Below are 22,659 nucleotides of genomic sequence, written 5' to 3'. Positions count from 1 at the left end.
CCCCGAAGCCTCTGTCATAAAACCAATAATATGTGGCCCGGCAGTACAAAATACACGCGCAATTTTATATTTCACCACAGGATGGCAGTTAACTTGTGGCTGAACTCTCGCGGGGCCGTTTTGCGCATGATCTGTTTTTTGCCCATTTCTAAAATGGCAACTGGAAGTAAGAAAAGAAAAGTTGATAGCGAGGGCCGACGTTTCCAGGACAAATGGAAGTCTGAATATTTTTTTCACTGAGTTTAGAAACAACTGCGTCTGCCTAATTTGCCAAGAGACTGTGGCTGTGTTCAAGGAGTTCAATATAAAGAGGCACGACCAGACGGAACATGCTAATTACGACAAGCTAACTGGGAACGAACGCAGTAAAAAATTGAAGCAACTGGAAGCTGGTTTAACGGCACAGCAACACTTTTTCACAAGAGCCAGTGAGTCGAATGAAAATACAACAAAGGCAAGCTATGAGGTGGCAACGCTGATTGCCAAGCACTGCAAACCTTTTTCTGAGGGTGAATTTATTAAAGACTGTGTGATGAAAATGGTGGAGAACATTTGTCCTGAGAAAAAGCAACAGCTCGTAGCACTGTGGCACAAAGGATCGAAGAAGTTTCTTCTGATATTAAGAGACAGTTGGACGCAAAAGGAGTGGAGTTTGAATTTTTTTCGTGAGCCTGTGACGAAAGCATGGATGCATCCGACAGCGCTCAGTTACTGATTTTTTTTAGAGGAGTGGACAGTGAAATGAACATGCGTGAAGAGCTACTTGACCTCCAGAGCCTTAAGGACCAAACAAGAGGGAAATATTTATTTGCTTCTGTTTGTTCCGCCGTACATGACATAAAATTAAAGTGGAATAAAATCTCGGGGATTATTACGGATGGCGCACCTGCCATGGTTGGCGAGCACAGTGGATTATCAACCCTAGTGTGTAACAAAGTAAGCGAAGAAGGAGGTAAAGCTACAAAACTCCATTGTATTATTCACCAAAAAGTTCTATGTGCCAAACCGTTTCCGTGGAGCTCAGTGACGTTCCAGCCCACCTGCAGCTGGAGCTCATTGAGCTGCAGTGTGACACAGAGTGTCGCAGCCGGTACCAACAACTCCCTCTTGTCAACTTTTACCAGCAGCTGGATAAAGAAGAAAATGAGAAAGAAAATGTTGAGCTTGTTTGGCTCGACATAATTGTGTGAGAAGACATTCTTAGTCATGAACATGAATAAGAACCGCGTGAGGACAAGAATAAGTGACTCCCACCTGCGTGACATCTTGCGCATTAAAACCACCGCTTTTGAGCCAGACCTGCCCCATTTACTGCAGTCGAGATCTCAGTATCACCCTTCACATTAATGCAAACATGTTGTTTGTTGATTCTGATGAATAAAGTTTGAGTTTGAGTCAAATTTCATAAAAATACTTTATTTTGCATTTCATAAATTTTTATTTTAACCTTCATTTATCCTGATCTACCGAGCAGCAGACAGCATAGTAAAACAGTAAAATAAAAATACAAAAAAGCATTCCCCTCGTCGGTAGCATGTAAAATTAATGCTGGCCCGCATGACAATTTTTTTACGGCAATGTGGCCCCTGACCCAAAAAGTTTGGGCACCCCTGCTGTAGGGAAACCGTAAAACTACAGGACTAAATTTAGGCAATCTGCCAACACGCATTGGGCCAGCGTGGCAGATTAGGGCCTATTACCTTCTTCATGGCAGTACAACGAAAAACACGGCCCTCATTCCCCGGAGGCCAAAGAGCCTCTGCGTACGACAGTGGGCAGACAAGCTTGGCGGCAGAGGGTGCTAAGAATCATCGGGCTAATTATGGCTGCTTACGGACAAAGGACTTGGCTATACTAGACCAGAATACGGTTACTCTTACAAACATTTCAGGTCAACCAAAGGACAATCTTTAAAAGTAGCAAGGAAGAAGTACTTTATCAATAAATGGAACGGAAAGTTTACATGGAAAAGCCCCAAAGGTAACACTAGAATCATAGACTACATCCTGTCCAACGACAAAGGGGAATTTACGGATTGCACCGCCCTAAAAAAATTTCCCATTGGAAGTGATCACAGATTGGTCCGGGTCAAAGTGAAAATCAACTGTTAACTTGAACGAAATAAATTTCTAAAAGAGCAAGCTTACCAAATTAAACTTAATTCAAGAAAGAAGCAACGAGTTTCAAATACTTTTGGCTAATCGCTTTAAAGCTCTTTTAACACTAAAAGACAGAGATTTGTCAATACACAATGACGAAATTGAAAACGGCATTGTTCTAACTGAGCACAAAGTAGCGCCATCAACGAGAAAGACCACAACATCCAGAATATCTAAAGCTACTTTCAGCTTAATGAAAAAGCCATGCGAAAAGAAGAAAAGGGCCAGCATTATCAACAAAATTTAATATGTTGAATTGTGCAAGACTATTCAGAAAAAGATACAAGAAGAATTGAGAACTTACAATGTTAGGCTTTTTCAGACAACGCTTGAAACTGGACATGGAATAAAAAACATTAAACGCGCATTAATTCGCACGACACAGCCGCGTACCTTAGAGACATTGACTTTTACCTTAAAGGATTTCCTTCCGCTACTACAGACGATAGATTGTACCTTATTAGAGTTACATCTAACCAGGAAGTAAGTAGCTTAATCAAACGACAACCGCCACATGTATTGTCAAACTATCAAGCCCTCTGTCAGGCTTTGTCTCAAGAATTTGACGAGGCTTTCTGGCGGCTCTTACTGTTAAACAGGAGCCCCTCGAAACACCACAAGCTTATTACTGTCGTTTGCATAAAGCGTGACCGTAAATTTAAACAAACCCAAGATGGAGGAAGACAGACATTTTAAAACTCTTTTTGTTGAAAACATGCATCCATATGTAAAGCAACATTTGGGGCTAGCAACATGTTCCCGCACGCTGTCCAGCTCACAACTTAACGACCTAGCTGCTAAAGGCTTTGCTATTCATAAAAAGACCAACACAAAGCGATCAGATCACAATAGTTGTGGCTTGAGCTACCAAAATAATGACGCACGCCAAAACTTTTAACATTTGCGGAAAAAAACTAACGCCTGGTCCAGTTCGCTTGAATGCGACAAGCCCAAAAGTCATGTATTCTCCTTCACAACCCCACAAGGGGTCACTAACAAAGAATCGGGTACTGCTGCACATACTATCCTTGAGATCATCCGCAGCTTGGCGAATAATATGAAGCAAGACCTACGACAGCCTGAGCCACTGCTCGGCCAGCCCGCTGTGATTGTCTGTTCTGACATCAACGTCTCTGTGCACGGCTGATTCTCCAATTAGTGATGACAAGCGTCCCGTCCAACAGACCGTGGGTAAGCACATAACTGACCACTGCGATGACCAGGAACACCCGTTACGAAAATCTAAATTCGAGGACCAAAAGCAAGTTCGACAATCACACCTCGACAGTCTCCGACCATACCCTGTGACTCACTGAATGACTCCAGCTACCTGTCAAACAAAAAAGACAAGCAGCCATTTCAGCATCTTCTCGGGCTCAGACAAGACTCCGCCCAGGATGCACCATGCACAAAACACAGGATGGTCAACACGGTGAGACCGGACCGGGCAAGCAAGTCCAGCCTCCATGACAGCATCCTTGCTTCACCAAGTCCGCCAACACAGATGCTCAACCAAGACATAGGTGAAACCAAATACGCTGCTCCGCTGCAAACCACTAACATAACGACCAAAATAAAACACATCCATAGCGCCCCCAACGGTAACGTTTGTAGCCTTACTACTATCGAGAGACAACTTCGGGAATTGCAATCCAAAATCCCAACCACCCGACAACGCATGGCTAACAAAGTAGTCAATTCCTGGTTGATAAGCAACCTGCTAAAAGTAGCAATTTTAGTTCTCAACATTTGCTGTGTAATTTTAAACCAAAATAGGCAGGCCATAACCACGCTGTCATCTGCGCTCCTAACGGTTTATGCTCACAGATTGCTAACATGTTGATAAACGAGAGACTATGTGAAATTGCTCCCTTTCTCGACAACTTGGCAAAAGATAGAACTCTCCCACATTTGGGACCCCTCAGCTCTATTAAAATCACTTGGTCTACGGCCCTGGCAGGCCCCACCAATCCGGCCCACCTCAGGTTTTTCTGTACGTGTCATGAACGGAACAGAGGCTAGGACCCAAAAATGCAAGACTCCAAAACAAATGGACAGTTTCCAAAAAGAGAGGTTTAATAGACGGGCATAGGTCGGTACACGGGCAGGCAATCCAAGAAGGGCAACAGTATCCAAGAACATGAGGCAAAGAGGCAAGGTCGATAATCGGAACAGGGTCAAAGTCTTACTGTGAGTCTGTGACAAGGAATGCTGGAACGTGACGACAAGGTACAACGAACTGGCAAAGAGTGGGAATGAGACACGAGGTTAAATACAATCGGTAATTAGGTATGAACGAGGCACAGGTGGTGAAGATGCTCACAGGAGCAGGTGTGTGAGAAACGAGAGAGAGGAAGACAAAACCTGGAACACACGCACACACACACACACACACACACACACACACACATGACAGTACCCCCCCCCCCCCCCCCCCTTAACGGCCGGCCCCAGACGGCCCTGGGGCCCCTGGATGCGCAACGTGGAAGTCCCGAATGAGCGAATCATCCATGATAAACGCAGACGGTACCCATGAACGTTCCTCAGGCCCATAGCCCTCCCAGTCCACCAGATATTGAAACCCCCTCCCCCTCCGACGAGACGACAACAGCCGCTTCACAGCGAAGACAGGGCCCCCATCCACAAACCGGGGAGGAGGAGGGGGCCTGGAAGGTGGGACCAGAGGGGACTCCCGGTCTGGTTTGAGTAGGCTGACATGAAAAGCAGGGTGGACCCGCATCGACCTTGGGAGCCTCAGCTTCACGGTGACAGGGTTGATGATCTTTGTGATGGGGAAGGGCCCAACGAACCTGGGAGCGAGCTTCTTGGACTCCACCCGGAGTGGAATATGTTTGGTCGAGAGCCAAACTCGCTGACCCACTTTGTAGTTCGGGGCCGGTGTCCTCCGACGGTCAGCAGCGGCTTTGTAGGACCGTCCCTGGCGCAGCAGCATCTGTCGGGCTCGCTCCCAGGTCCTCCTGCAGCGTCTCACCAAGGTTAATGCCGCTGGAACTGTGGACTCAGGGGCTATGGCAGGAAACAGAGATGGTTGGTAACCATGCACAACGTGAAAAGGCGAGAGACCAGTGGATGCAGAGGGGAGGGAATTGTGGGAGAATTCGACCCAAACCAATTTCTGAGACCAGGATCGCGGATCCTGTGAAGCGAGACATCGGAGCCCCGTCTCCAGGTCCTGGTTCAGCCTCTCGGTTTGGCCGTTGGTTTCAGGATGAAACCCAGATGACAGACTGACGGTAGCACCTATGAGATTGAAAAACTCCTTCCAAAATTACGAAATGAATTGGGGACCCCTATCAGACACCACATTCTTGGGGAAACCATGGAACTTAAAAACCTGATTAATCATCAGCTCGGCAGTGTCTTTAGCTGAGGGGAGTTTTGGAAGTGCAATGAAGTGTGCCATCTTAGAGAACCTGTCAACAACTGTAAGAATGGTGGTATTTCCTTTAGAGGCCGGTAATCCTGTCACAAAGTCTACGGAAATGTCTGACCAAGGACGTTGTGGTATTGGCAGGGGTCGCAACTCCCCAGAAGGACGTTGATGAGAGGGCTTGTTGGCAGCACATACCTGGCAAGCATTGACATAATCAATAACATCCCTCCTAATATTAGGCCACCAAAAGCGCTGTTCGACCACTGATTGAGTCTTGGCAATGCCTGGGTGACATACAGTGCGGTTCGTGTGAGCCCAGTGGATGACTCTTCCCCTTAAGGTCGGAACCACATAAAGCCTGTTTTCAGGGCAATCATCAGGGCTAGGAGTGTCTTTCAGAGCCCCTTTAACCGCCGTTTCAATGTCCCAAACAAAAGCGGAAATAAAACATGACTTGGGCAAAATAGTCTTTGGCTCGGACAAAGAATTCTCTTCGGAGAAAATGCGTGACAAAGCATCTGGCTTACCATTTTTAGAACCGGGTCGGTAGGATAGCGTGAAATTAAATCTAGTAAAGAACAGAGCCCATCTAGCCTGCCTCGCATTTAATCTTTTAGCAGTCTTAATATACTCAAGGTTCTTGTGATCTGTCCATACTAAAAACGGAGTCTGTGCCCCCTCTAGCCAGTGCCTCCGCTCCATCAAAGCCACCATGACTGCCAACATTTCACGGTCACCAATGTCATAATTTTTCTCAGCTGGGGTCAGTTTTTTGGAGAGAAAAGCACAAGGATGTAATTTATCATCCTTGAGAGATTTCTGGGAGAGCACTGCTCCTATTCCGGCATCAGACGCATCGACTTCTACCACAAACTGCTGTTGGAGATCTGGCAAAGTAAGGATGGGAGCGGAGGTAAAGCTCGACTTAAGTTTTTGAAACGCTGCCTGACAAAGCGGGTTCCATGCAAAAGGTTTGTGTGGCGAGGTAAGATCATGCAAAGGAGAGGCTATAGAACTGAAATTCCTGATGAATTTTCTGTAGAAGTTTGCGAACCCTAAGAACCTTTGTACATCTTTGCGTGACGTGGGAGTAGGCCAATTAATTACTGCATCGACTTTGCAAGGGTCCATTTTGACTTCACCTTGAGCCAGGACAAAACCCAGAAAATAAACTGACGCCTTGTGGAACTCACATTTCTCAGCCTTAGCATATAGTTGGTTCTGCAGTAACTGCTGCAAAACAGAGCGGACATGAATAATGTGAGTCTCCTCATCCGGGGAGAAAATCAAAATGTCATCCAAATAAACAAAAACATAAACATTCAGCATGTCATGCAGGACATCATTGACGAGGTTCTGGAAAACAGATGGAGCGTTAGTAAGCCCAAAAGGCATTACCAAATATTCATAATGTCCTGTTGGTGTGTTAAATGCTGTTTTCCATTCATCCCCCTCCCTTATTCTGACTAGATGATATGCATTTCTTAAGTCCAGTTTGGTGAAAACCTTGGCTCCCTCCAGGAACTCAAAGGCGGTGGAGATGAGAGGAAGAGGGTACCTGTTTTTTACAGTGATATCGTTGAGACCCCGGTAATCGATACAGGGTCGCAGGGTCTTGTCTTTCTTGTCCACAAAGAAAAATCCTGCTCCCGCAGGGGATGAAGATGGGCGAATGATCCCGGCTGCCAGTGATTCCTCCACGTACTCCTTCATGGCCTTGTGTTCCGGCCCTGAAAGAGAGAACAACCTGCCTCGTGGGGGTGTGGTTCCAGGCAGCAAGTCAATAGCACAGTCATAAGGTCTGTGGGGTGGAAGGGATTTGGCCTTGGACTTGGAAAAAACGTCTTTAATATCCTGGTAACAGGTGGGCACTTGAGATAAATCAGGATCCCCAGATGGGGTCTGTGGATTGTCCTTAGAAACATGACCCTGAACATCACATGGCGGCTTGAAACAGTTCCGGGCGCAATTGCTGCCCCATGACATAATCTGCCCAGAGGACCAGTCAATCTGGGGGTTATGTAATCTCAACCATGGGTTCCCTAAAATAAGGTCCTGATTCATGGCGTCAAAAACATGAAAACTAATGCGTTCCGAGTGAGAATCGGGAAATGTCAATGTGAGTGTTTGAGTGCGGTGAGTGATTTTGCCCATAAAACTCCCGTCTGCAGCATAGGTGTTGCGGTGGCGTTTTATTTCAAAGGTTCTAAGGTGCATACATTTAACGAGGATGGAGTTGAGTAAGTTTGCGTCAGAACCAGAGTCAATTAATACAGGTGTATGAATTTCTTGATCAGGAGAGCATAGTGTCACTTTAGGAAGAACCGGTGTAGGGTCTTCCTTCATCAAATTCAGACTCACCTCTCCCGTGCCCTTGCTACCGGCACCGGCAACTTTGACGTGACAGTTGCTCACGGAATGACCCAACTGACCGCAGTAGAAGCACCGCCCTTCCCTCAGCCGGCGTTGACGTTCCTCAGGGGAGAGACAGAACCTGCCCAGTTGCATGGGTTCCTCCGTGGGGACGTTAGCCAGTGGGCTGAGACCGGAACCAGGGGATCTGCCTTGGTTTGGCTGGTCACCGAGGCTTGTCCTCAAAGTGCGCGGTGACGCAGCCTTCCGCCGATCTCCATCCAGCTCGCGATCCAAAAGCCTCTTGTCGATTTTTACGGCGAGAGCGATGAGAGTGTCCAAGTCGGTCGGCAGGTCTAGCGGCACCAAATGATCCTTGACGGCGGGGGATAGTCCTTGAAAAAAGGCATCGAGTAGCGCCCGATTATTCCAATGACTCTCAGCTGCTAGAATGCGAAACTCAATCGCGTAATCTGACACCCTGCGCATGCCTTGTCGTAAGGTGACAAGGGAGCGAGCTGCCTCACGATCAGGAGTGGAAAATTGAAAAATTTGCTCCATAGTCTTTACGAAAAAAGCCCATGAATGACACGTGGCGGAATTGCGGCTCCATTCAGCAGTAGCCCACGCCTCCGCACGACCAGTCAGGTGGGAAATGACGAAAGCGATCTTTGCCCGCTCGGTGGGGAAGGCAGCTGCCTGGAGCTCAAAGTGGAGTTCGCACTGCGTGATGAACGGCTTAATGTTCCCAGAATTTCCCGAGAACCTCTCCGGTCGAGAGAGCTGTGGGCAGACAGCAGCGGAGGTGGCAGGTGGCTGCATGTTGACTGTTTCACATGGAAATACCGTGGCGGTATTGGGTGTGGTGCCAACTGGTTCCTTTTCTTGGGTAATTTTCATAAGAAGTTCAAACTGTGAGGCCACCTGTCTCATCATATTGTCCTGATGCCTTGACAGTCCCTCTAGATGAAGGTGGAGGGCAGCAAGCTGCTCATCCTGCTTCGAGAGGCGTTGACCCTGCGCTTGAAGAGCTTTGGGCACCGGGTCTGAGTCTGCTGGGTCCATGTTATGGCCAGTTCGTTCTGTCATGAACGGAACAGAGGCTAGGACCCAAAAATGCAAGACTCCAAAACAAATGGACAGTTTCCAAAAAGAGAGGTTTAATAGACGGGCATAGGTCGGTACACGGGCAGGCAATCCAAGAAGGGCAACAGTATCCAAGAACATGAGGCAAAGAGGCAAGGTCGATAATCGGAACAGGGTCAAAGTCTTACTGTGAGTCTGTGACAAGGAATGCTGGAACGTGACGACAAGGTACAACGAACTGGCAACGAGTGGGAATGAGACACGAGGTTAAATACAATCGGTAATTAGGTATGAACGAGGCACAGGTGGTGAAGATGCTCACAGGAGCAGGTGTGTGAGAAACGAGAGAGAGGAAGACAAAACCTGGAACACACGCACACACACACACACACACACACACACACATGACAGTACGAGCTCCACAGCTCTGCATGTCAATCCTGAGTTCCAAAGAAAAAACGTTCTGGTCACTTGCACAATCAGCAATGCCCTCAAAGATGGCACGTTGCATCGTGAGGATGCCACTTGGTACCACCTACCATCCAGCAGTTACGACGGCCAAATTGTGATTTCCAAGTTTCTCAAACAGCACAAATTTGAATTTGACCCTGAAACGCTGGAACAAATTACATTTGAAGGAACTCGGGCGTGGCGGCACGGTAGCCGACTGGTTAGAGCGTCATCCTCACAGTTCTGAGGACCCGGGTTCAATCCCCGGCCCCGCCTGTGTGGAGTTTGCATGTTCTCCCCGTGCCTGCGTGGGTTTTCTCCGGGCACTCCGGTTTCCTCCCACATCCCAAAAACATGCATTAATTGGAGACTCTAAATTGCCCGTAGGTGTGAATGTGAGTGCGGATGGTTGTTTGCTTGTATGTGCTTTGCAATTGGGTGGCAACCAGTTCAGGGTGTACCCCGCCTCCTGCCCGATGACAGCTGGGATAGGCTCCAGCACGCCCGCGACCCTAGTGAGGAGAAGCGGCTCAGAAAATGGATGGATGGATGGGAACTCGGGCGTTTGACATCACCAACACTAAGGTGTCAAAACCCCTGTTTGCACATTCCTGCTGTATTACAGACCTTAACTTATTGGCCCTAACCATCCTATACCACTACATGATTTTCAGCCTCGCCTCTCTGCTCTACCGAAAGACCCAGGAGCGGCGGCACTGCTCAGAACAGCACTCCAATGCTTGCCTGAGGTGTTCCGGTGGAAAGGAATGGCTGAGCTCAAATATGTCCCAGCTTAAACCATGCAGGAGATCCTCCCCCTCTAACCGAAGGTTCCCGGACCTCCTCGCTTCCTCTCTGACTTAGGCTAAGATTCCTTTCCTTTGTACAGACTAGAACACCTGCCTTACACCTCTTCTTTTTGGTTACTATTTGAATGATTCACCCCTTATAGTAGTTTTGTTTTTCTTTTTCTTTTTTTTGGGAGACTCCCTCTGTTTTGCTAGGGAGGAGCTGGGCTGAAGGACTTTTTCTTTCTTTTTCCCTTCTTGTCTCCTCTTTCTCTTATTTTTTAAGAGCCCTACAAAGACTCTTCGTCAACGTTCAGAATCAGAATCAGAATCATCCTTATTTGCCAAGTATGTCCAAAAAAACACACAAGGAATTTGTCTCCGGTAGTTGGGGCCGCTCTAGTACGACAACAGACAGTCAATTGGCAGAGAACAGAGACATAAAGACAATGAGAAAAACAGTCACTAGTAATTTTTATTTATTTTTTTGACAATTGTGCAAAAGATGCAAGTCCTCTAACACTAAGAGCAGTTTGAATGACTAATGTAGCAATAGTCTGGTGCAATGACCATTGTGCAAAGGGCGCCGAGACTTCAAGGAGTGTATGCAGTTTAAAGTGAAGAGTAATGTGACAATCTGGGACAATCTTGGTTGTGCAAATGTTGCAGATACTCCTTAATCAGTGTGCAAATGGAGCAGATGCTACTCTGGCATGAGTGGCCAGTATTGTTCAACAACAGATATACAAATAGTGCAGCATGGCGAGACTACTACAGTGAGTGCACGAGTAATGTATAATTGGCCCGACAGAAATGTGACAACAAACTCAAGACAAAAAATTGGCAGCATGTTGCAATGGAATTGTAGGTTAGCCATTTAAGAAGTTGATGGCAAGACGGAAGAAGCAGTTGGAATGTCTGCTTGTTCGAGCTTGCATTGACTGGTAGCGCCTACCTGAGGGAAGGAGCTGGAGCTGGAAGAGCTGGTGACCGGGATATGGAGGGTCCAAGAGGATTTTGCATGCACTTGTCTTAGTTCTGGCACCGTGCAAGTCCTCAAGGGTAGGCAGGGGGTACCGACAATCTTTTCAGCAGTTTTGATTGTCGGAGTTTGTCCTTTTTTGTAGCAGTACCAAACCAGACTGTGGTGGAAGAACACAGGACGGATTCGATGACCGCTGTGTAGAACTGCCTCAACAGCTCCCATGGCAGGCTGTGCTTCCTCAGAAGCCGCAGAAAGTACATCCTCTGCTGGGCCTTTTTGAGGACGGAGTTGATGTTGATCGCCCACTTCAGGTCCTGAGAGACTGTAATTCCCAGGAACTTGAAGGTCTCGACGGTTGACACAAGTCAGCTGGACAACATGAGGGGCAGCTGTGGTGATGGATGCCTCCTGAAGTCCACGATCATCTCTACAGTCTTGAGCGTGTTCAGCTCCAGGTTGTGTCGGCCACACCACAGCTCCACTTCCTGTCGATATGCAGATTCGTCACCGTCTTTGATGAGGCCTATCACAGTGGTGTCATCTGCAAACTTCAGCAGTTTGACAGCCGGGTGGCTTGAGGTGCAGTCGTTTGTGTAGAGAGAGACGAGCAGCGGAGAGAGGACACAACCTTGGGGTGCACCAGTGCTATGCTGCGTGTGGATGAGGTGGCCTCCCCCAGCCTCACTGCCTTGAGGCAGCATGAGGACACAAGGTCCGGGCCTACCGTTTTGTTTGTCTTTTGTTGTTTGAAGATGCGTCTTACATCCTGTTCGTGGGAGGTCAACGCAGAAGTCAGAGGTGTGATGGTGATCGGTGGCGGGGCTGGGTGGGTGTGGGGTGTTAAAGTGTCATTTTCAAATCTGCAGTAGAAGGTATTCAAGTCGTTGGCTAGTATGCTATTGTTCTCAGCTTGGGGTGATCGTCGCTTGTAATTGGTCAGCGATTGGAATGCATGCCAGACCGATTTTGAGTCGTTAGTGCTAAAGTGTTTTTCCAACTCTGCTGCATTTGCAATGTTAATTTCTTTAGTCCGCTGGTTTCTCTGCTGCATTTGCAATGTTAATTTCTTTAGTCTGCTGGTTTCTTGTGCGATTATACAGGGCCCTGTCCCCGGTCTGATATGCACCCTCCTTAGCTTGGCGACATTGCTTAAGTTTGGCAGTGAACCACGGCTTGTTGTTCAATGATGACTGTCCACAAAAAGATGTCAAAATGGACGACTATGTCCTAGACGTTGTTGACAACTAAATCTATTTAGCCCAACTAACAATAGATAGAAATACAAGCACTGAAGTTGAACGCCGCATAAAGCTTGCCTGGCAGGCTTTTTGAAGGCTTTGTATTATATTCAAGAACAATCTTCGCATTTGCTTGACAAGAAAAGTTTTCGATAAATGTATTTTACCAGTCCTCACTTCTTTTCGTTTTGGCTTGTCCCGATAGCTTGGCTTGTCCCAACCCCCCCTCATGTCTTCCCTCACTACATGCATCAACCTTCTCTTTGGTCTTCTTCTAGCTCTCTTGCCTGGCAGCTATATCCTCATCACCCTTCTACCAATATACTCAATATCTCTCCTCTGGACGTGTCCAAACCATCGAAGTCTGCTCTCTCTAACATTGTCTCCAAAACATTTAACCTTCGCTGTACCGCTGATGAGCTAATTTCTAATTATATCCAACCTGCTCACTCCGAGAGAGAACCACAGCATCTTCATTTCCGCCACCTCCAGTTCTACTTCCTGTTTTCTCTTCAGTGCCCCTGTCTCTAATCCGTACATAATGGCTGGCCTCACCACTGTTTTATAATCTTTGCCCTTCATCCTAGCAGAGACTCTTCTGTTACATAATACACCTGACACCTTCCTCCACCCGTTGCAACCTGGTTGGACTCGTTTCTTCACGTCCTTACCTTATCTTCACTCATCATTGGTCTGGACTGTTGACCTCAAGTATTTAAAGTCCTCCTCCCTCGCTATCGCTTCTCCCTGTCGCCTCACTCTTCCCCCTCCACCCATCTCATTGATGCACATATATTCTGTTTTACATCGATTAATCTTCATTCCTCTCCTTTCCAGTGCATGCCTCTGCCTTTCTAACTGTTCCTCCACGTGCTCCCTGCTTACACTGCAGATCACAATGTCATCCGCAAACATCATGGTCCATGGGGATTCTAGTCTAACCTCATCTGTAAGATTATCCATCACCACTGCAATCAGGAAGGGGCTCCACCTTAAATTCCTCTGTCACACCTGCAGCACACCTCACCACTGTTCCGCTGCCCTCATACATGTCCTGTATTATTCTAACGTACTTCTCTGCCACTCCTGACTTCCACATGCAATACCACAGTTCCTCTCTGGGTACTCTGTCACACGCTTTCTCTCGATCTATAAAGACACAATGTAGCTCCTTCTGACATTCTCTGTACTTTTCCAACAACATCCTCAAGACAAATAATGCATCTGTTCTACTCTTTCTAGATATGAAACCATATTGTTGCTCGCAAATACTCACATCTGTCCTGAGTCTAGGCTCCACTACTCTTTCCCATAACTTCATTGTGTGGCTCATCAGCTTTATTCCTCTATGGTTACAGCTCTGCGCATCACCCTTGTTCTTAAAGATGGGCACCAGCACACTTTTCCTTCATTCCTCAGGCATCGTCTCACCTGCTGTAATTCTGTTGAACAAGGTGGTCAAAAACTCCACAGCCACCTCTCCTAGATACTTCCATACCTCCACAGGAATGTCATCAGGACCAACTGCCTTTCCATTTGTCATCCTCTTCATGGCTTTCTAATTTCCCCCTTACTAATCATTGTCACTTCCTGGACCACCTCAAAAATAGTTAAGGGGTTGGAGGATAACGTCGTTTGCATTATCTTTCGTTCCCTGGGGTCAGTTGTGGTATGTATGTGGTAAATAAGGATGTTTAGTTAGCATGAAAATAGGGCACCACGTCGTTGATTAGCTAACGGCAGGGAAAACGACGAAAAACCTTGTGGATCAATCTTTTTCTGAAAGGGTTGCCACAGTTATATAAAATGAGTTCTTGATTGCAGAGGTCAATATTCTTGACACAGACACACACAGTACACAAGAGAATTCTTGATATGTGGAACATTTATTGTGAAACTACAGGGAAAATGGGGACAAATGCAAAGGGAGTTAACTACTTAATAAAAAAAAACAAGAGTAACAACACAGCGGAAAATAGAGTGAATGGCTTAATGGCGTGAGATGAGCATGTACGAACTGATGAGTGTTGAGAAAGAATAAAGTTGGGACCTGTGAGATCGTTAAAGCCACCCCAAGCAACTATGCACTTATTTGTACTTATTCTGGTAGTTGGTGCAATGTTTACTCACTATTTGTAAGTCACATGGTCACCGACTCAGAGGCGTTCTTTCTCAGGCGGGAACCCGGCAGTTAAAAAGAAAATAAAGTTGGGAAGAAGATGAAGAAATGGAAGAAAAACGGGGAAAGGACCCCAAAAATGAAAATTGGTGGTCATGCAGATGCAAGGAGTTGCGCTCGTAACTTTCCTGCCATTGGGCTTGGTGGTGGGTCAGGCTTTTTGCTTGATTGAGAGATGCAGACTGGTGCATGTTTGTACCGGCATGGGATTTCCCCAATTTTATTATTCAGTTGCTGCTGGGGGGTGTCCGTGTTCCATCATTGAGAAGTGACCAGTTTTCTGTATCTTTTCAATCTGCTGAGTGGGCGTTTAGGGCTGATAAGAGTGGGATTGTTCTTTTTTTGAACAGTCAACAATCATCCTTCCTCCCCCAGCCGAGCTGTGGGTCACGAGAAGACAACGCAAACCTTCTTGGGGAAACCTGTGTCTGTCTCCATGGTGTATTGTTTGTTCTTAGATTTTAGGTGGGAAGAGCTTTGGAAGTATCCATGTAAGTCAAAACAGACATTCTGCCGGCTTGTGGGCTTATATCAGGAATGTTTGGGGTTGGGCAGGGTGGAAAGAAAAAGTAGGTATTAGGGTGGGTGGTGGGTTTTCACATTTCTCTTGGCTTGACTCCTGGGGACCCCACACCTCCATGCCACGACAACCTTTGGGCCCAGGCTTTCTCTCCCCTCTCTTGGTGCTCTTGCCCGTTCTTGCTCATGACGCGCGTTTAACATGGGCTCACTTTGGTGGGCTATAACCGTTTTTTTGTGGCTGCTGGCTCCTGCGTTGGGCCCTGTTGGTGGCTGGAGCTCCCTCGCTGGGTGGGAAGTGGGGGGGTTGGGTGTGGGAGTCGGTGGTCCGGTCCCCGTGCCCTTCCCTTTAGGATTGGTAGGTGCGCTTCTGTTGGGCTCTGGACCTCCCTGGGTCAGTAACGTCCCCCTGGTTGGGTCCCCTGCTGTACAGGCTCACTGACTCGCCCCCCTTGTGGGTGGGACCGGGCTCACCCTTCCTCGATCCGCCGGCTCAGCAACTCTGTACACCAGTTGACGAACATGCATGTGATATGGTGTTCATTTATTAATAAGTTTGATAGACACACACACTATAGGCTTTAATCACGTGTGCTGGGATCACTAACAACACAGGTTTTACGAACATATGAACTCACAGGTTCTTACAAGTGTTTAGACACCCACCCATCTACAAATGACTGTTGTAATGTGACTTGTGTTCAAATATCAAGACTGTCTCACTATTGTTTTGCTTAGGTTCTCACCCCTCAAAACGCTTGTCCACTCTGTCCCTCTGTCTGTCCCCTAAAACCCTTTTCTGCCCGGTTGCATTTTCAATAAACATCAGAATAATTTACAAATTTAGAAAATAAGTAGAGAGTGGGAGGCACGGTGAACGACTGGTGAGCAAATCTGTCTCACAGTTCTGAGGACCGGGGTTCAAATCCCGGCATCGCCTGTGTGGAGTTTGCATGTTCTCACCATGCCCGGGTAATCCGGTTTCCTCCCACATCCCAAAACATGCATGCTAAGTTAATTGAAGACTCTAAAATGTCCTTAGGTGTGAATGTGAGTGTGAATGGGTATTTGTTTATATGTGCCCTGCAATTGGCTGGCCACCAGTTCAGGCTGTAACCCACCTCTCACCCAAAGATAGCTGGAATCTGCTCCAGCACGCCCGCGACCCGAGTGAGGATAAGCGGAACAGAAAATGAAGGGATGGAAGTAGAGGGAGTTGGTTTCGCACCTATTTTCAATCAGCCGTCATCATCTCTGCCTGCATAAAAGCCTGCCAGATCCTGGAAACCCTCGCCAGAGCAATAACGTTCACCCGTGGTACACCAGCCTAGTACTTGCACGGAAGCTACGCTTTATTCACATTATTCTGCTTTTCCAAGTTCTTCCTCGTCTTCAGTGCTCCTTCCCCCACCACCTTCCGAACGCTCCCTGTCTATACGACCCGCCATTACACCATGAAGCTCTCAAGGCTCATTTTTGTATCCAGGATCTTGTTCTTTGGGTCACGACCCACAGTTTGTGAGGTGAGGGTAGGAACGTAGATCAACCGGTAAATAGAGAGCTTCACCTTTCGGCTTAGCTCCTTCTTCACCACAACAGCCCGATACAAAGTCTGCATCACTCCAGACGCTGCACCAATCCACCTGTCGATCTCCCGTTCCATTCTTCCCTCACTCGTGAACAAGACCCCAAGATATTTGAACTTTTCCACTTGGGGCAGGATCTCATCCCCGACCTAGAGAGGGCATGCCACCCTTTTCCAACTGAGGACCATGGTCTCAGATTTGGAGGTGCTAATTTTCATCCCAGCCGCTTCACAGTCGGTTGGAGATCCCTTGCAGGGGTATCCCCTGAAGACTCTTGTCTTCAGGGGATACCCCTGAGATGCTCAATCCCTTGCTCTATGGCAGCTCATTTATTGCAGAGTCAGTGCATTGCAATTTTTTTTTCAAGGAGCTGTAGTACATCTGATGCACATCTCTGAGACTTGTCAGTTTTATAGGCTAAATGATTTAAATGTAGCAACAATGACTCAGGTAAATTGAGCACTTGTTCTGAGAAGGAGAAAAAAAACTTACTGAGTATATGCAATTCAAACATTTGGTAAATCACCAAATTGCTTGAGAGTGGAAAGGACATGACCAGAATGTAACTGTTAAAAACACAAGCTACAGTAAGAGTTTTACTAAATACATTCACAAATACCAACCTTAGCCCGACAAATAGCTAATGTACACACTCGTGTACGTTAAGGTTTATCCCTGTTTTTTCAAGAATTATTTGGGTTTAAGAAAAAAAGTTTTTTTTTTCCCCCATTCATTTTCCTTTCATTTAATTTTTTATTTATTTTATCTGCGGTTTTTCGCTGTTCACGGTTCGGCCCGGTCCCTATCCCCTGAAAATAGTCGAGGTCTCTTTAGTTTTGATCTCTGGAGGCGCCCTTACTCTATGTGTTACGGTAGTAAATGTCATGTTGACATTTTATATGTGACATGATGACATCACCACGCTCGAGAAAGTTGAAGCGGAGCGTGTCGTGTTGAATTGTATGTGTACAAAAATATATATACGTCGGTTGGAGGCTGAAAAGCAAAACGTGTTTTTCTGATTATTTTCCCCACCACGCAAGAAAGCAGCGGAAGAAGTCATCGCTCCACTTGAACTTAACAAGGTCCACTGTCGAATAAATATGTTACAGCGTGAAATTGTTAATCTTAATTGTATGAATTGTTACAGCGTAAAATAGTTTTTTGTCATCTCAGCTGTCCAGATTTTTTGGGCAGGGCTAAAAACTAGCCCGATGATGCACACAGGCTGGGGCGTATACTTTCTAGTGTGAGTTAGTCCTCCCCCACTATCACTGTACTATAACTGTAATTACTGAGCAGCGTCTTTGCGAGTTGCTTAGTAATAATAGCTTAGTCAATTTCTTGCACTACATCTTGCAGTTATCCACCAACCTATGTGGCTCGTTGTCGACAAGCTATATGTCGACGGCCAACTGTTTCGTGGTGCCAAAGTCACGCCCTGGTTCTTCAAGATAAGTACTTCTTTTGATCTGTTGTTTCATTCATTCATTTGTCGCTTTTGCTTAGACAAACAAAAAAAAGGAATGGTCACGTATCGAGAGGTGCTGGATCCAAAAGCAGGCTGAGGCAGATGTAATATGATGAACAGTTTATTAAGGAAAGGGTATTGATGTGGTCCTAGGTGGTTTGGCAGACAGTGGCGTGGAACGGTGGAAGGCAGTGGAGAGGACAGGCGGCTGGCTTGGCGGCAGGAATGATGTGGATCCGAAACACAGGGAGTACACTGGGAACAAGGAGAGACACAGGAGTCAAAAGGGGAATGAGAAATAAAGTGGCTTACTATAGGCAAGTGGGCCGTGGTACCGCTTGAGGTAGCTGCAATATTTTGGCGAGGATGTCCGGGAACAGGCAGGCTTATATGCCGGTGAGGATGAGGCTGATTGGAGACAGGTGCTGAAAATAGAGAGGGGAGGGGGGGGGCAGAGAGAGGCTCCGAGCCCTCCAGGCTCCAATAATGGAACTGCTGGGCAGTATATGACAGGAATCACGCATGCATCCTCACTCCTATCGCTCTGCTTTCCTGCTCTGCTTGTTTCCACACACACTAAACACACAAGTCGCTCAAAACTCTTCTTGCACACTACAAACAACCACCACAGACCATATTATCCCCTTGACACGGTTTGTTTTCTATGTGCAGTGTTTGTTCGTTACCCTTCTATGTACCCTGGCTTTGCTGTACTTTATTGTAGCATCTCTATCACCCTCTCTAAATAACATTTGTCAACACAAAACCCCCAAAATCTCCCGAAAACTGAAAAAAAAAGAACAAAGAATACATTGTACCTAATCTATTTAAAATTACTATACACGCACCCATTATATGTCACCCTTAACTTTTGTGTCATGGAATGTCAATGGCATTGGATCACAGGCAAAGAGAATTAAGATTATGGATTATATCACAAAGTTTAAAACAGACCTCCTCCAATTACAAGAAACACACTTGATTGCCTCATTGACTCTAATTTCACCGGCATGGTGAGTGACTGGTTAACACATCTGCTTCACAGTTCTGGGGACCGGGATTCAAATCCTGGACCCGCCTGTGTGGAGATTGCATGTTCTTCCCATGCCTGGGTGGGTTTTCTCCGGGCACTCCGGTTTCCTCCCACATCCCCAAAACATGCGTGGTAGGTTGATTGAAGACTCTAAATTGCTGGCAGGTGTGAATGTGAGTGTGAATGCTTGTTTGTTTCTATGTACCTTGCGATTGGCTGGCGACCACTTAAGGTTGTACCCCGCCTCCCACCCGAAAATAGCTGGATAGGCTCCAGATAAGTGGTAAGGAAAATGGATGGATGACTCTAATTTCATTCAGACTATCTCGGCCTTTTATAACAGTAGACAAAGAGGAGTCTCAATATTAGTTCATAAAAGACTCATCATGTCACTTGACACAGAAAAATCTTTCGATAAAGTTAACTGGGCTTTCCTGTTTGTAGTACTTAGCAAATTTGGCTTTGGAGACTTATTTATACATTGGAGAGCAAAGAGGAACCAGACAAGGATGTCCACTCTCACCGATGCTATTTGCAATATTCATCGAACCGCTTGTTGCCGCTACATGTCAAAATGATAATATTATATATATATATTAAAGGTATCTGCTCGCTAGTGACAGAACACAAAATCAATCTGTATGCTGATGATATTCTTCTTTATTTAGAGGAACCCAAGTCTTCTCTTCACGCAGTCTTCAATCTCATTAAAACATTTCCCCAAATTTTGAGATTACTCTATCAACTGGACAAAATCAACAATACTCGTGATAATAGCTGTTAGATATATTTTAGAAGTTATCATTTATTTGCTTAGCTTGCATTAGTATTTTGCATTGTAGCTTGCATTAGTATTATGGACAATTTTTAGAAAGAAAGATGTCTCGCCTTCAAGAAGATGACTCAGCATCATCCGATGGACAACATACCCAAGGATTCCAGTTGTGGAGCCGACATCCAGTTAAGAGACCGTGGCCACGGCAATTGAGACCCTTTCCGGGACTGGTCTTTGTTCTTCTCAACTGGGATCTGAAGGTTGACGACAATCCACAGGATTTAAGACGACTTTGGTGAGTTAAAAATTGAAAAAATTTTTTTTAGGGGTAAAAATGTTTTTTTTTTAAGAGTGAGTGTGTTGCGCGACAAAGAAGTCTGCGGCGAAATAAACCTTGTGTAATACTAGTCACTGGCAAGTAAATGAAGGACGGCGGAATCCGACAAATTCCGCGTGGACGGCGGAGTCCTGTACGTATAAAATTCCGTGTTAAATAAAATAAAAGAGAGAAGGACGGCGGAGTCCTATACGTGATTAAATTCCGTGTTTTTGTGTTTCCATGTTTCCATGTTTTCGTGTGTTTGTTAAAACGTTACTAATATTGTGTGTGTGTGTAAAAGTATGGATGTATGAGACTGGATTGTAAGTGACAACTGAGTTTGGAAGCAGAGGCAAGAATCCTCCGCCCCATTTGGGGTAGAAGGTTGAGGGTTACCAGAACTCAGACATTCATTGTCACCCAGTCATTTTTTTGAATAAAGTCAGTATTAGGTCACTCTAGGTGCGACTACACTGACTTCCAAATTCACAAATATGGGAAACACTAACTTTAAAATGGATCCAAGAGAAAACCTGACGTGTAAAGACTGGAAATATGTACAACTTCAAAACCCTTCCAAAATAAAACATTTAAACACGTGGATAACCAAATACAGTTTCGCTGGCCAGCTGAATTCGTAAAAATTAGTTCAACTTCGAAACAAAATAAAAGATCGGCACAATAATAATATATCACGAATGGGAAAAGATGTATTTGACGACTTACTCTTTTGGCTAAACATGGCGTCTAAAAGAGAAAAAGGAGAGGAGAAAAAGAAATACTTAACAGATGAACTAAAAGACCAAACAGGCAAGGATAAAAATATATTGTTCCAAAGACAGGAAGATGACGAGACAGGACCAATGATAAGAAATGTTAAAACAAAGATAGTTGAAAAACGAAGTGAGAAAAATGATGAGACACAAGCATCAGCACCCTTGTACCCGGTTTTGCCACCTCATGAGCATCCTCCAACTTGTGAATCAGAAACTCATCGCGTTTTACGATCAGGAGGAGTACAAATGCATTGGTCTAAAACTATGGGGGAAACATTTTCTCCCATTACCAAAATGACAAGTACAACCTCAAACGAGGGGGACATGGACTTATATCCGATGATTGAGGTGGCAAATCCAAATGTACAAGAGGACCGCAAATAAACTATTTTGGTCTATAGAACTTGGACTAATGAGTATGTGAAAAAGGCCGTAGCCGGCCTCACACCCTACAAAGTAGACATTGTCCAGTTTGTTGAGGACATGGAAAATCTTAGACATTCCTACCATTTAAATGGTGCAGAAACACAACAAATTTGGATGACTGCGATGGGGCCTGATTGGCATCTTTGCCGGGGAGATTGGGATCCAATACACCATGGTGTTATAATGCCACATGATGACAGAGAATTACACCATCGAGTTAGAACCTTGATAGAAAGAACCACAACCAGGTTCCGCAAAAGGGCAAATTACACGGAAATTAGTAGAATAAAACAGAAAGACGATGAACTTTTTGATGAATACAGGGTTAGAATGACAGCTTGTTTTAAAGCAAACAACGGATTAACTGAGGATGCAAATCCTCAGAGCCCGTATCAACAACAGTTAAAAAACGCTTTACATGCGAATTCGAGAGAGCACATTAACAAATGGGTCGATAAACATTGGATAAACCTAGCAACTGGCTCTCTGGAGGAATATGTTAATCATGCCCTCCATGCAGAAAGAGTGTTAAGACAGAAAAAAAAAAATATATAGATGTCTTCCTCAACGAAGGAGCGGAAATTTACTATCAAGGCAAGGAGAGAGATAATTTTAGAGGACGTGGCAGAGGCCGTGGAAGGGTAAGATATGGTCGAAATTGTTATGATAATACCATCTGTTGGTGCTGTGGAGATAAAGGCCACATCGCACGTGACTGCCCTAAGAAAAATAACAAAGAATACGGTCAAACTACCGCATGACTAAGCCAGCCTGCTTCTCAACGCAACAAATCCTCTTCTGTAAACATTACAAGAAATGAGGAAGTGGATTTCAATTTACAGGACATTCTAAGTTTGGACACTGAGAAACCTGAAATAACCTTATCAGTAAATGGGAAAGAAATGAAATTTCTTTGCGATACAGGAACATGTAGAACTGCAAGTCGGGAAAAGATTCCAGGTTCCAAACTATCGGGACACAAGGCAATAGTTAGATCTGCAAATGGACAAATTACTTTTGCCATGGAACTTGAGCCTGTGTGGATTCGAGACCCACAGGGGAGAACTTGTAGAATGCCCATTTTTGAAGTCCCGGAGTGCCCTGTGAATTTGTTGGGAAGAGA

This window comes from Phycodurus eques, chromosome 1, assembly GCF_024500275.1.
Source record: "Phycodurus eques isolate BA_2022a chromosome 1, UOR_Pequ_1.1, whole genome shotgun sequence".
Taxonomy (NCBI): Eukaryota; Metazoa; Chordata; class Actinopteri; order Syngnathiformes; family Syngnathidae; genus Phycodurus; species Phycodurus eques.
The sequence above is the reverse complement of the archived record's forward strand: the minus strand, read 5'-3'. Positions refer to the sequence as shown.